The sequence below is a fragment of the Camellia sinensis genome, unplaced genomic scaffold (genome assembly GCF_055761805.1).
Source record: "Camellia sinensis isolate YWXY unplaced genomic scaffold, ASM5576180v1 Unanchor3, whole genome shotgun sequence".
Lineage (NCBI taxonomy): Eukaryota > Viridiplantae > Streptophyta > Magnoliopsida > Ericales > Theaceae > Camellia > Camellia sinensis.
In genome coordinates this window covers 14025399-14039832 of record NW_028129178.1, presented here as the reverse complement: position 1 = coordinate 14039832, position 14434 = coordinate 14025399, and positions in this window count along the sequence as shown.

The window sequence follows — 14434 nt, the reverse complement described above, 5'->3', positions numbered from 1 at the left end:
AATTTTGTAAATAATTTTATTGAGGATTTATTAGAAATTTACTGAGTAATTAATTGAGAATTTACTGAATAATTTGCTGAGAATTTCTTGGGAATTCAATTAGTAATTTACTGAGAATTTACTAAGTAATTTACTAAGAATTTATTGGGAATTTATTGAGAATTTTCTAAGCAATTTACCATATAATTTACTGAAAATTTTCTGGGAATTTACTGAGTAATTTAATGAGTAATTTACCGAGTAATTTATTGTGAATTTATTGAGTGATTTACTCGGAATTTATTGAGTAATCTACTTAGCAATTTGCTGGGTAATGTTCTGAGTAATTTACTGGGAAGTGAACGAGTAATTTACTGAGATTTTATTGGGTAATTTACCATGAAATTATGAAAAATTTACTTCGAATTTTCTAAATAATTTACTGAGGATTAACTAGGAATTTACTGAATAATTTACTGAGAATTTCTTAGAAATTTAATTAGTAATTTACTAAGAATTTACTAAGTAATTTACTAAGAATTTACTGGGAATTTATTGAGAATTTTCTAAGTAATTTACTTTATAATTTGCTGAGAATTTGCTAGGAATTTACTGAGAAATTTAATGAGAATTTACTGAGTAATTTACTGAGTAATTTACTGAGTGATTTACTCAGAATTTACTGAATAATTTACTTAGTAATTTATAGGGTAATGTTCTGAGTAATTTACTGAGATTTTATTGAGTAATTTACCGTAAAATTATGAAAAATTTACTTCGAATTTTCTAAATTATTTACTGAGGATTTACTTGGAATTTATTAGGTAATTAATTGAGAATTTATTGAATAATTTTTTGAGAATTTCTTGGGAATTTAATTAGCAATTTACTGAGAAATTATTCAGTAATTTATTGACAATTTATTTGACATTTGTTGAGAATTTTCTAAGCAATTTACTTTATAATTTACGGAAAAATTTCTAGGAATTTACTTAGTAATTTACCGAGTAATTTACTGGCAATTTATTTATTGATTTACTTAGAATTTACTGAGTAATTTACTTAACAATTTACTGGGTAATGTTCTGAGTAATTTACTGACAATTCAATGTGTAATTTACTGAGATTTTATTGAGTAATTTTCCGTGAAATTATGAAAAATTTTCTTCAAATTTTCTAAATAATTTTACTGAGGATTTATTAGGAATTTACTGGGTAATTATTTGGAAATTTACTAAATAATTTACGGGGAATTTCTTGGGAATTTAATTAGTAATTTACTAAGAATTTACTAAGTAATTTACTAAGAATTTATTGGGAATTTATTGAGAATTTTCTAAGCAATTTACTTTATAATTTACTGAAAAATTTCTGGGAATTTACTGAGTAACTTAGTGAGAATTTACTGAGTAAATTACCGAGTAATTTACTGTGAATTTACCGAGTGATTTCTTCGAAATTTATTGAGTAATCTACTTAGCAATTTTCTGGTTAACGTTCTGAGTAATTTACTGGGAATTGAATGAGTAATTTACTGAGATTTTATTTAGTAATTTACCATGAAATTATGAAAAATTTACTTCGAATTTTCTAAATAATTTACTGAGGATTAGCTAGGAATTTACTTAGTAATTAATTGAGAATTTACTGAATAATTTACTAAGAATTTCTTGAGAATTTAATTAGTAATTTACTGAGAATTTACTAAGTAATTTACTAAGAATTTTCTATGTAATTTACTTTATAATTTGCTGAGAATTTTCTGGGAATTTACTGAGAAATTTAATGAGAATTTACTAAGTAATTTATCGAGTAATTTACTGGCAATTTACTGAGTGATTTACTTAGAATATTTTGAATAATTTACTTAGCAATTTACAGGGTAATGTTCTGAGTGATTTACTGAGATTTTATTGAGTAATTTACCGTAAAATTATGAAAAATTTACTTCGAATTTTCTAAATAATTTACTGAGGATTTACTAGGAATTTACTAAGTAATTAATTGAGAATTTACTGAATAATTCATTGAGAATTTCTTGGAAATTTAATTAGCAATTTACCGAGAATTTATTCAGTAATTTATTGACAATTTATTTGAAATTTATTTAGAATTTTCTAAGCAATTTACTTTATAATTTACTGAAAATTTTCTAGGAATTTACTGAGTAATTCAATGAGAATTTACTTAGTAATTTACCGAGTAATTTACTGGCAATTTATTTAGTGATTTACCCAGAATTTACTGAGTAATTTACTTAGCAATTTACTGGGTAATGTTCTGAGTAATTACTGAGAATTCAATGAGTAATTTACTGAGATTTTATTGAGTAATTTTCAGTGAAATTATGAAAAATTTACTTCAAATTTTCAAAATAATTTTACTGAGGATTTATTACGAATTTACTGGGTAATTAATTGAGAATTTATTGAATAATTTACGGAGAATTTCTTGGGAATTTAATTAGTAATTTACTGAGAATTTACTAAGTAATTTACTAAGAATTCATTGGGAATTTATTGAGAATTTTCTAAGCAATTTACTTTATAATTTACTGAAAATGTTCTGGGAATTTACTGAGTAACTGAATGAGAATTTACTGAGTAAATTACCGAGTAATTTACTGTCACGACCCCAAACCGCCCCTAGTAGTTTGGTGCCGTGATGGCCAGTAATCCGTAATTACCGAAGGCCAACTTTTTAAAAAACTCAACACAATCAGAGTAATAATGAACGGGGCTCACAAATGCGGAAGAAGAAAATCAAAATACAAGCGGTCCATAAGAGCTGTGTATAGATCAAATGCAATGTCATTCATCTTACAATTTGAATACGGCAAGCAAAATATGTGTTACATCTTGATCAAAAGGCTTCTCGAGCCGACATATACAAAATACAATAAATGCAAGTCAAGAAGCATGATTTTCAAGATCTGCCGACATGCAATGAAGGGCATCGCCGACGTAAATACAAAACAAAGCCGACATAAACACGAAACCAAAACAAGCTTCCAAAACAATCTAGGCGTCGCCGCCGTCCTGCTCATCACCTACATATATATAGAGAGGGGTGAGTACAAATACTCAGTGAATGGTACTAAAAATAAAGGTTTTGCATGAATATAGCCGAAGTCTTTCAAAACAATCACATCAAAGTTTATCGAACAGGGGATGAACCGTATTCATCTGTCGAACATTTCAAGTATCAAGGGATGCTTACTAACATCGGCAAAACAAGGGATGAACCGTATTCATCATTCAAAGCTTACAAGTATCAAGGACTGCTCACTGTCATCGGCGAAACGAGGGATGAACCGTATTCATCAGTCAAGGCTTACAAGTATCAAGAGTTGCTTACTAACATCGGCGAAACAAGGGATGAACCGTATTCATCAATCAAAACTTACAAGCATCAAGAACTGCGAAAGTTTAGAGTCCTCCAGCACAAGGGACTTGCGTTACTTAGGCCCGTAGCCCGATTTAACAAGGACCGTATCCTTTTATACTTAGTACTGCGAAAGTTTAGAGTCCTCTAGCACAAGGGACTTGTGTTACTTAGGCCCGTAGCCCGATTTAACAAGGACCGTATCCTTTTATACTTAGTACTGCGAAAGTTTAGAGTCCTCCAGCACAAGGGACTTTCCAAGGATAACAATCAAAACAAGGCTATTCATTCATGCTTAGCAAATACTTTTGTCAAACAAAACAAAGCAAGATTTATCAAAAACAAGTGTAACATAGCTTTATTAGAAATACCACTCACCTAGTTCTTCAGGTATAGGCTCAAAGCAATTATCAAGGACCTACAATCACATGGCAAATCGCATTCTCAAAACAAGCTTTACATGCATGCGAATGGTCTCGGCATTCTCACCAGATCCAAATCATTGACAAAGCAAAACATGTGGGGAGTCTAAACACCGCTCCCGTTTCATGGGAACACACTGGGTACCAACCAGGTCTATGTCGAGGTCCCACACATCCTTGCCGAGGTGTGGTCCCGAAGGCCTCATCAAACAAAGTCGGGAAAACCTGGGTTTCCCTTTGAAGAATATGAAGAACATGATGAACAAGACCATGAGAAAGATGAATGCAAGATCAAAACTTGTTACAAAACCTGAGATTTCATGCCAAGAGTTCAAAACATGGACCTGGGTACCCATACAAGGAAGTCATGTAAAAACAACCACAAAAACATGATTCTTGTTTCAAATCTTTCGGATCAAAACGAGGCTCTCCTCAAGAACACAGGAAAGCCATTTTTTTTTCTTTTTCAAAACCAACTTCAAATCGGTGCATGACATGCAAAACAGATCCGATCATGCAATGTAGCTAGATCAATAACAGTAACAATCAAAGTAGATCAAGATTCTAACCTCAAAACTCGAATCCAACGGATCAAACCACGAAGATCAAGCTTGGAAGACTTGCTCTCACTCAAGAACTTCTCTTCCTCTTCTCTAGAGCTTCTCTCTCCAAAACAAAGATTGGAAACCAAAAATGATTTGTTCTAAGTCTGCCGGCTGTCTTAACAACTAGCTCGGACACGAGGCGCTACCGGGTTGGCTCAACTCAAAAGGTGATTGATTGACAAGACAAGTCTCTGACAAAGCGTATGCAGCAAGCTGGGTAAGACACATCGGCAAGAAATGACATCGGCTCAAATCAAGGATCCGGCAACAGGATAACAAAACATCGGCTAGGGAGGACGACGCTTGACTAAGCTGTGCCACACCTTGGCCGGGGTGTGCCACATCTCGGCCTAGGCCATACCTGCCTGCGGACAAGGTTCACTAAGTACAAGACATCTCGGCAATAAATGCCCGAGGTGAAGGTGGGGTTGACCAAGGTCTCAAAACAGTTCTAAGTACAAAGGTTCTAAGGCGAACTAAGCTCAAGATGACCTCGGCCACACACACACCGAACAAGGAACAAAACCACGCAAGCAATGCAAACAAAACAAGGCAAGCAAATCCTTCCAATTAACATAACAAGGCAAGATCATGCAGGAATGTATGCAAGTATGACAAGAGTAAGGTGAGGGTTGTTACATTTACTGTGAATTTACCGAGTGATTTCTTCGGAATTTATTGAGTAATCTACTTAGCAATTTGCTGGGTAATGTTCTGAGTAATTTACTGGGAATTGAATGAGTAATTTACCATGAAATTATGAAAAATTTACTTCGAATTTTCTAAATAATTTACTGAGGATTAACTAGGAATTTACTTAGTAATTAATTGAGAATTTACTGAATAATTTAGTGAGAATTTCTTGGGAATTTAATTAATAATTTACTGAGAAGTTACTAAGAATTTACTGGGAATTTATTGCGAATTTTCTGGGAATTTACAGAGAAATTTAATGAGAATTTACTGAGTAATTTATCGAGTAATTTACTGGCAATTTACTGAGTGATTTACTCAAAATTTACTGAATAATTTACTTAGCAATTTACAGGGTAATGTTCTGAGTAATTTACTGAGATTTTATTGAGTAATTTACCGTAAAATTATGAAAAATTTACTTCGAATTTTCTAAATAATTTACTGAGGATTTACTAGGAATTTACTAGGTAATTAATTGAGAATTTACTGAATAATTTACTGAGAATTTCTTGAGAATTTAATTAGCAATTTACCAAGAATTTATTCAGTAATTTATTGACAATTTATTTGAAATTTATTGAGAATTTTCTAAGCAATTTCCTTAATAATTTACTGAAATTTTTCCAAGAATTTACTGAGTAATTCAATGAGAATTTGCTTAGTAATTTACCGAGTAATTTACTAGCAATTTATTTAGTGATTTACTCAGGATTTAATGAAATTTACTGAGAATTCAATGAGTAATTTACTGAGATTTTATTGAGTAATTTTCAGTGAAATTATGAAAATTTTACTTCAAATTTTCTAAATAATTTTACCGAGGATTTATTAGGAATTTACTGGGTAATTAATTAAGAATTTATGGAATAATTTACGGAGAATTTCTTGGGAATTTAGTTAGTAATTTACTAAGAATTTACTAAGTAATTTACTAAGAATTTATTGGGAATTTATTGAGAATTTTCTAAGCAATTTACTTTATAATTTACTAAAAATTTTCTGGGAATTTACTGAGTAACTTAATGAGAATTTACTGAGTAAATTACCAAGTAATTCACTATGAATTTACCGAGTGATTTCTTCGGAATTTATTGAGTAATCTACTTAGCAATTTACTGGGTGATATTCTGAGTAATTTACTAGGAATTGAATGAGTAATTTACTGAGATTTTATTGAGTAATTTTCCATGAAATTATGAAAAAATTACTTCAAATTTTCTAAATAATTTACTGAGGATTAACTAGAAATTTACTTAGTAATTAATTGAGAATTTACCGAATAATTTACTGAGAATTTCTTGGGAATTTAATTAGTAATTTACTGAGAATTTACTAAGAATTTATTGGGAATTTTCTAAGTAATTTACTTTATAATTTGCTGAGCATTTTTTGGGAATTTACTGAGAAATTTAATGATAATTTACTGAGTAATTTATCGAGTAATTTACTGGCAATTTACTGAGTGATTTACTCAGAATTTACTGAATAATTTACTTAGCAATTTACAGGGTAATGTTCTGAGTAATTTACTGAGATTTTATTGAGTAATTTATCGTAAAATTATGAAAAATTTACTTCGAATTTTCTAAATAATTTACTAAGGATTTACTAGGAATTTACTAGATAATTAATTGCGAATTTACGGAATAATTTACTGAGAATTTCTTGAGAATTTAATTAGCAATTTACCGAGAATTTATTCAGTTATTTAATTACAATTTATTTGAAATTTATTGAGAATTTTCTAAGCAATTTACTTTATAATTTACTGAAAATTTTCTAGGAATTTACTGAGTAATTCAATGAGAATTTGCTTAGTAATTTACCAAGTAATTTACTGGCAATTTATTTAGTGATTTACTCGGAATTTATTGAGTAATTTACTTAGCAATTTACTGGGTAATGTTCTGAGTAATTTACTGAGAATTCAATGAGTAATTTACTGAGATTTTATTGAGTAATTTTTCGTGAAATTATGAAAAATTTACATCAAATTTTCTAAATAATTTTACTGAGGATTTATTAGGAATTTACTGGGTAATTAATTGAGAATTTATTGAATAATTTACGGAGAATTTCTTGGGAATTTAATTAGTAATTTACTGAGAATTTACTAAGTAATTTACTAAGAATTCATTGGGAATTTATTGAGAATTTTCTAAGCAATTTACTTTATAATTTACTGAAAATTTTCTGGTAATTTACTGAGTAACTTAATGAGAATTTACTGAGTAAATTACCGAGTAATTTACTGGGAATTTACCGAGTGATTTCTTCCGAATTTATTGAGTAATCTACTTAGCAATTTGCCGGGTGATGTTCTGAGTAATTTACTGGGAATTGAATGAGTAATTTACTGAGATTTATTGAGTAATTTACCATGAAATTATGAAAAATTTACTTCAAATTTTCTAAATAATTTACTAAGGATTAACTAGGAATTTATTTAGTAATTAATTGAGAATTTACTGAATCATTTATTGAGAATTTCTTGGGAATTTAATTAGTAATTTACTGAGAATTTACTAAGTAATTTACTAATAATTTATTGGGAATTTATTGAGAATTTTCTAAGTAATTTAGTTTATAATTTGCTGAGCATTTTCTGGGAATTTACAGAGAAATTTAATGAGAATTTACTGAGTAATTTATCGAGTAATTTACTGGCAATTTACTGAGTGATTTACTCAGAATTTACTGAATAATTTACTTAGCAATTTACAAGGTAATGTTCTGAGTAATTTATTGAGATTTTATTGAGTAATTTATCGTAAAATTATGAAAAATTTACTTCGAATTTTCTAAATAATTTACTGAGGATTTACTAGGAATTTACTAGGTAATTTATTGAGAATTTACTGAATAATTTACTGAGAATTTCTTCGGAATTTAATTAGCAATTTACAGAGAATTTATTCAGTAATTTATTGACAATTTATTTGAAATTTATTGAGAATTTTCTAAGCAATTTACTTTATAATTTACTGAAAATTTTCTAGGAATTTACTGAGTAATTCAATGAGAATTTGCTTAGTAATTTACCAAGTAATTTACTAGCAATTTATTTAGTGATTAACTCGGAATTTACTGAGTAATTTACTTAGCAATTTACTGGGTAATGTTCTGAGTAATTTACTGAGAATTCAATGAGTAATTTACTGAGATTTTATTGAGTAATTTTCCGTGAAATTATGAAAAATTTACTTCAAATTTTCTAAATAATTTTACTGAGGATTTTTTAGGAATTTACTGGGTAATTAATTGAGAATTTATTGAATAATTTACAGAGAATTCATGGGAATTTAGTTAGTAATTTATTGAGAATTTATTAAGTAATTTACTAAGAATTTATTGGGAATTTATTGAGAATTTTCTAAGCAATTTACTTTATAATTTACTGAAAATTTTCTGGGAATTTACTGAGTAACTTAATGGGAATTTACTCGGTAATTTACTGTGAATTTACCGAGTGATTTCTTCGAAATTTATTGAGTAATCTACTTAGCAATTTGCTGGGTAATGTTCTGAGTAATTTACTGGGAATTGAATGAGTAATTTACTAAGATTTTATTGAGTAATTTACCACAAAATGATGAAAAATTTACTTCGAATATTCTAAATAATTTACTGAGGATTAACTAGGAATTTACTTAGTAATTAATTGAGAATTTACTGAACAATTTATTGAGAATTTCTTAGGAATTTAATTAGTAATTTACTGAGAATTTACTAAGTAATTTACTAAGAATTTACTGCGTATTTATTGAGAATTTTCTAAGTAATTTACTTTATAATTTGCTGAGAATTTTCTGGGAATTTACTAAGAAATTTAATGAGAATTTACTGAGTAATTTAGCGAGTAATTTACTGAGTGATTTACTCAGAATTTACAGAATAATTTACTTAGCAATTTACAGGGTAATGTTCTAAGTAATTTACTGAGATTTTATTGAGTAATTTACCGTAAAATTATGAAAAATTTACTTCAAATTTTCTAAATAATTTACTGAGGATTTACTAGGAATTTACTAGGTAATTAATTGAGAATTTCTTGGAAATTTAATTAGCAATTTACCGAGAATTTATTCAGTAATTTATTGACAATTTATTTAGAATTTTCTAAGCAATTTACTTTATAATTTACTGAAAATTTTCTAGGAATTTACTGAGTAATTCCATGAGAATTTGCTTAGTAATTTACCGAGTAATTTACTGGCCATTTATTTAGTGATTTACTCGGCATTTCCTGAATAATTTACTTAGCAATTTACTAGGTAATGTTTTGAGTAATTTACTGAGAATTCAATGAGTAAGTTACTGAGAATTTATTGAGTAATTTTCCGTGAAATTATAAAAAATTTACTTCAAATTTTCTAAATAATTTTACTGAGGATTTATTAGGAATTTACTGGGTAATTAATTGAGAATTTACTGAATAATTTACGGAGAATTTCTTGGGAATTTAGTTAGTAATTTACTGAGAATTTACTAAGTAATTTACTAAGAATTTATTGGGAATTTATTGAGAATTTTCAAAGCAATTTACTTTATAATTTACTGAAAATTTTCTTGGAATTCACTGAGTAACTTAATGAGAAATTACTGAGTAAATTACCGAGTAATTTACTGTGAATTTACCGAGTGATTTCTTCGGAATTTATTGAGTAATTTACTTAGCAATTTGCTGGGTAATGTTTTGAGTAATTTACTGAGATTTTATTGAGTAATTTACCATGAAATTATGAAAAATTTACTTCAAATTTTCTAAATAATTTACCAAGGATTAACTAGGAAGTTTCTTAGAAATTAATTGAGAACTTACTGAATAATTTACTGAGAATTTCTTGGGAACTTAATTAGTAATTTACTGAGAATTTACTAAGTAATTTACTAAGAATTTTCTACGTAATTTACTTTATAATTTGCTTAGAATTTTCTGGAAATTTACTGAGAAATTTAATGAGAATTTACTGAGTAATTTATCGAGTAATTTACTGGCAATTTACTGAGTGATTAACTCAGAATTTTCTGAATAATTTACTTAGCAATTTACAGGATAATGTTCTGAGTAATTTACCGAGATTTTATTGAGTAATTTACCGTAAAATTATGAAAAATTTACTTCAAATTTTCTAAATAATTTACTGTGGATTTACTAGGTAATTAATTGAGAATTTACTGAATAATTTACTGAGAATTTCTTGGGAATTTAATTAGCAATTTACCGAGAATTTATTCAGTAATTTATTGACAATTTATTTGAAATTTATTGAGAATTTTCTAAGCAATTTACTTTATAATTTACTTAAAATTTTCTAGGAATTTACTGAGTAATTCCATGACAATTTGCTTAGTAATTTACCGAGTAATTTACTACCAATTTATTTAGTGATTCACTCGGAATTTACTGAGTAATTTACTTAGCAATTTACTGCGTAATGTTCTGAGTAATTTGCTGAGAATTCAATGAGTAATTTACTGAGAATTTATTGAGTAATTTTTCGCGAAATTAAGAAAAATTAACTTCAAATTTTCTGAATAATTTTACTGAGGATTTATTAGGAATTTACTGGGTAATTAATTGAGAATTTATTGAATAATTTACGGAGAATTTCTTGGGAATTTAGTTAGTAATTTACTGAGAATTTACTAAGTAATTTACTAAGAATTTATTGGGAATTTATTTAGAATTTTCTAAGCAATTTACTTTATAATTTACTGAAAATTTTCTGGGAATTTACTGAGTAACTTAATGAGAATTTACTGAGTAAATTACCGAGTAATTTACTGTGAATTTACCGAGTAATTTCTTTGGAATTTATTGAGTAATCTACTTAGCAATTTGCTGGGTGATGTTCTGAGTAATTTACTGGGAATTGAATGAGTAATTTACTGAGATTTTATTTAGTAATTTACCGTGAAATTATGAAAAATTTACTTCGAATTTTCTAAATAATTTACTGAGGATTAACTAGGAATTTACTTAGTAATTAATTGAGAATTTACTAAATAATTTACTGAGAATTTCTTGGGAATTTAATTAGTAATTTACTGAGAATTTACTAAGTAATTTACTAAGAATTTACTGAGAATATATTGAGAATTTTCTAAGTAATTTACTTTATAATTTGCTGGGCATTTTTTGGGAATTTACTGAGAAATTTTATGAGAATTTACTGAGTAATTTATCGAGTAATTTACTGGAAATTTACTGAGTGATTTACTCAGAATTTACTGAATAATTTACTTAGCAATTTACAGGGTAATGTTCTGAGTAATTTACTGAGATTTTATTGAGTAATTTATCGTAAAATTATGAAAAATTTACTTTGAATTTTGTAAATAATTTACTAAGGATTAACTAGGAATTTACTTAGTAATTCATTGAGATTTTACTGAATAATTTATTGAAAATTTCTTGGGAATTTAATTCGTAATTTACTGAGAATTTACTAAGAATTTATTGGGAATTTATTGAGAATTTTTAAGTAATTTAGTTTATAATTTGCTGAGCATTTTCTGGGAATTTACTGAGAAATTTAATGAGAATTTACTGAGTAATTTATCGAGTAATTTACTGGCAATTTACTGAGTGATTTACTCAGAATTTACTGAATAATTTACTTAGCAATTTACAGGGTAATGTTCTGAGTAATTTACTGAGATTTTATTGAGTAATTTATCGCAAAATTAAGAAAAATTTACTTCGAATTTTCTAAATAATTTACTGAGGATTTACTAGGAATTTACTAGGTAATTTATTGAGAATTTACTGAATAATTTACTGAGAATTTCTTGAGAATTTAATTAGCAATTTACAGAGAATTTATTCAGTAATTTATTGACAATTTATTTGAAATTTATTGAGAATTTTCTAAGCAATTTACTTTATAATTTACTGAAAATTTTCTAGGAATTTACTGAGTAATTCAATGAGAATTTACTTAGTAATTTATCGAGTAATTTACTGGCAATTTATTTAGTGATTTACTCAGAATTTACTGAGTAATTTACTTAGCAATTTACTGGGTAATGTTCTGAGTAATTTACTGAGAATTATATGAGTAATTTATTGAGATTTTATTGAGTAATTTTCCGTGAAATTATGAAAAATTTACTTCAAATTTTCAAAATAATTTTACTAAGGATTTATTAGGAATTTACTGGGTAATTAATTGAGAATTTATTGAATAATTTACAGAGAATTTCTTGGGAATTTAGTTAGTAATTTATTGAGAATTTACTAAGTAATTTACTAAGAATTTATTGGGAATTTTCTAAGCAATTTACTTTATAATTTACTGAAAATTTTCTGGGAATTTACTGAGTAACTTAATGGGAATTTACTCGGTAATTTACTGTGAATTTACCGAGTGATTTCTTCAAAATTTATTGAGTAATCTACTTAGCAATTTGCTGGGTAATGTTCTGAGTAATTTACTGGGAATTGATTGAGTAATTTACTGAGATTTTGTTGAGTAATTTACCATGAAATTATGAAAAATTTACTTCGAATATTCTAAATAATTTACTGAGGATTAACTAGGAATTTACTTAGTAATTAATTGAGAATTTACTGAATAATTTATTGAGAATTTCTTAGGAATTTAATTAGTAATTTAATGAGAATTTACTAAGTAATTTACTAAGAATTTACTGCGAATTCATTGAGAATTTTCTAAGTAATTTACTTTATAATTTGCTGAGAATTTTCTGGGAATTTACTAAGAAATTTAATGAGAATTTACTAAGTAATTTAGCGAGTAATTTACTGAGTGATTTACTCAGAATTTACTGAATAATTTACATAGCAATTTACAGGGTAATGTTCCTCTAAGTAATTTACTGAGATTTTATTGAGTAATTTACCGTAAAATTATGAAAAATTTACTTCAAATTTTCTAAATAATTTACTGAGGATTTACTAGGAATTTACTAGGTAATTAATTGAGAATTTACTGAATAATTTATTGAGAATTTCTTGGAAATTTAATTAGCAATTTACCGAGAATTTATTCAGTAATTTATTGACAATTTATTTGAAATTTATTTAGAATTTTCTAAGCAATTTACTTTGTAATTTACTGAAAATTTTCTGGGAATTTACTGAGTAATTCCATTAGAATTTGCTTAGTAATTTACCGAGTAATTTACTGGCAATTTATTTAGTGATTTACTCGGAATTTCCTGAGTAATTTACTTAGCAATTTACTGGGTAATGGTTTGAGTAATTTACTGAGAATTCAATGAGTAATTTACTGAGATTTTATTGAGTAATTTTCCGTGAAATTATGAAAAATTTACTTCAAATTTTCTAAATAATTTTGCTGAGGATTTATTAGGAATTTACTGGGTAATTAATTGAGAATTTACTGAATAATTTACGGAGAATTTCTTGGGAATATAGTTAGTAATTTACTGAGAATTTACTAAGTAATTTACTAAGAATTTATTGGGAATTTATTGAGAATTTTCTAAGCAATTTACTTTATAATTTACTGAACATTTTCTGGGAATTCACTGAGTAACTTAATGAGAATTTACTGAGTAAATTACCGAGTAATTTACTGTGAATGTACCGAGTGATTTCTTCGGAATTTATTGAGTAATCTACTTAGCAATTTGCTGGGTAATGTTTTGAGTAATTTACTGATATTTTATTGAGTAATTTACCATGAAATTATGAAAAATTTACTTCAAATTTTCTAAATAATTTACCGAGGATTAACTAGGAAGTTTCTTAGTAATTAATTGAGAATTTACTGAATAATTTACTGAGAATTTCTTGGGAATTTAATTAGTAATTTACTAAGAATTTACTAAGTAATTTACTAAGAATTTTCTACGTAATTTACTTTATAATTTGCTAAGAATTTTCTGGAAATTTAATGAGAATTTACTGAGTAATTTATCGAGTAATTTACTGGCAATTTACTGAGTGATTTACTCAGAATTTTCTGAATAATTTACTTAGCAATTTACAGGATAATGTTCTGAGTAATTTACCGTAAAATTATGAAAAATTTACTTCGAATTTTCTAAATAATTTACTGTGGATTTACTAGGTAATTAATTGAGAATTTACTGAATAATTTACTGAGAATTTCTTGGGAATTTAATTAGCAATTTACCGAGAATTTATTCAGTAATTTATTGACAATTTATTTGAAATTTATTGAGAATTTTCTAAGCAATTTACATTATAATTTACTGAAAATTTTCTAGGAATTTACTGAGTAATTCCATGAGAATTTGCTTAGTAATTTACCGAGTAATTTACTACCAATTTATTTAGTGATTTACTCAGAATTTACTGAGTAATTTACTTAGCAATTTTCTGGGTAATGT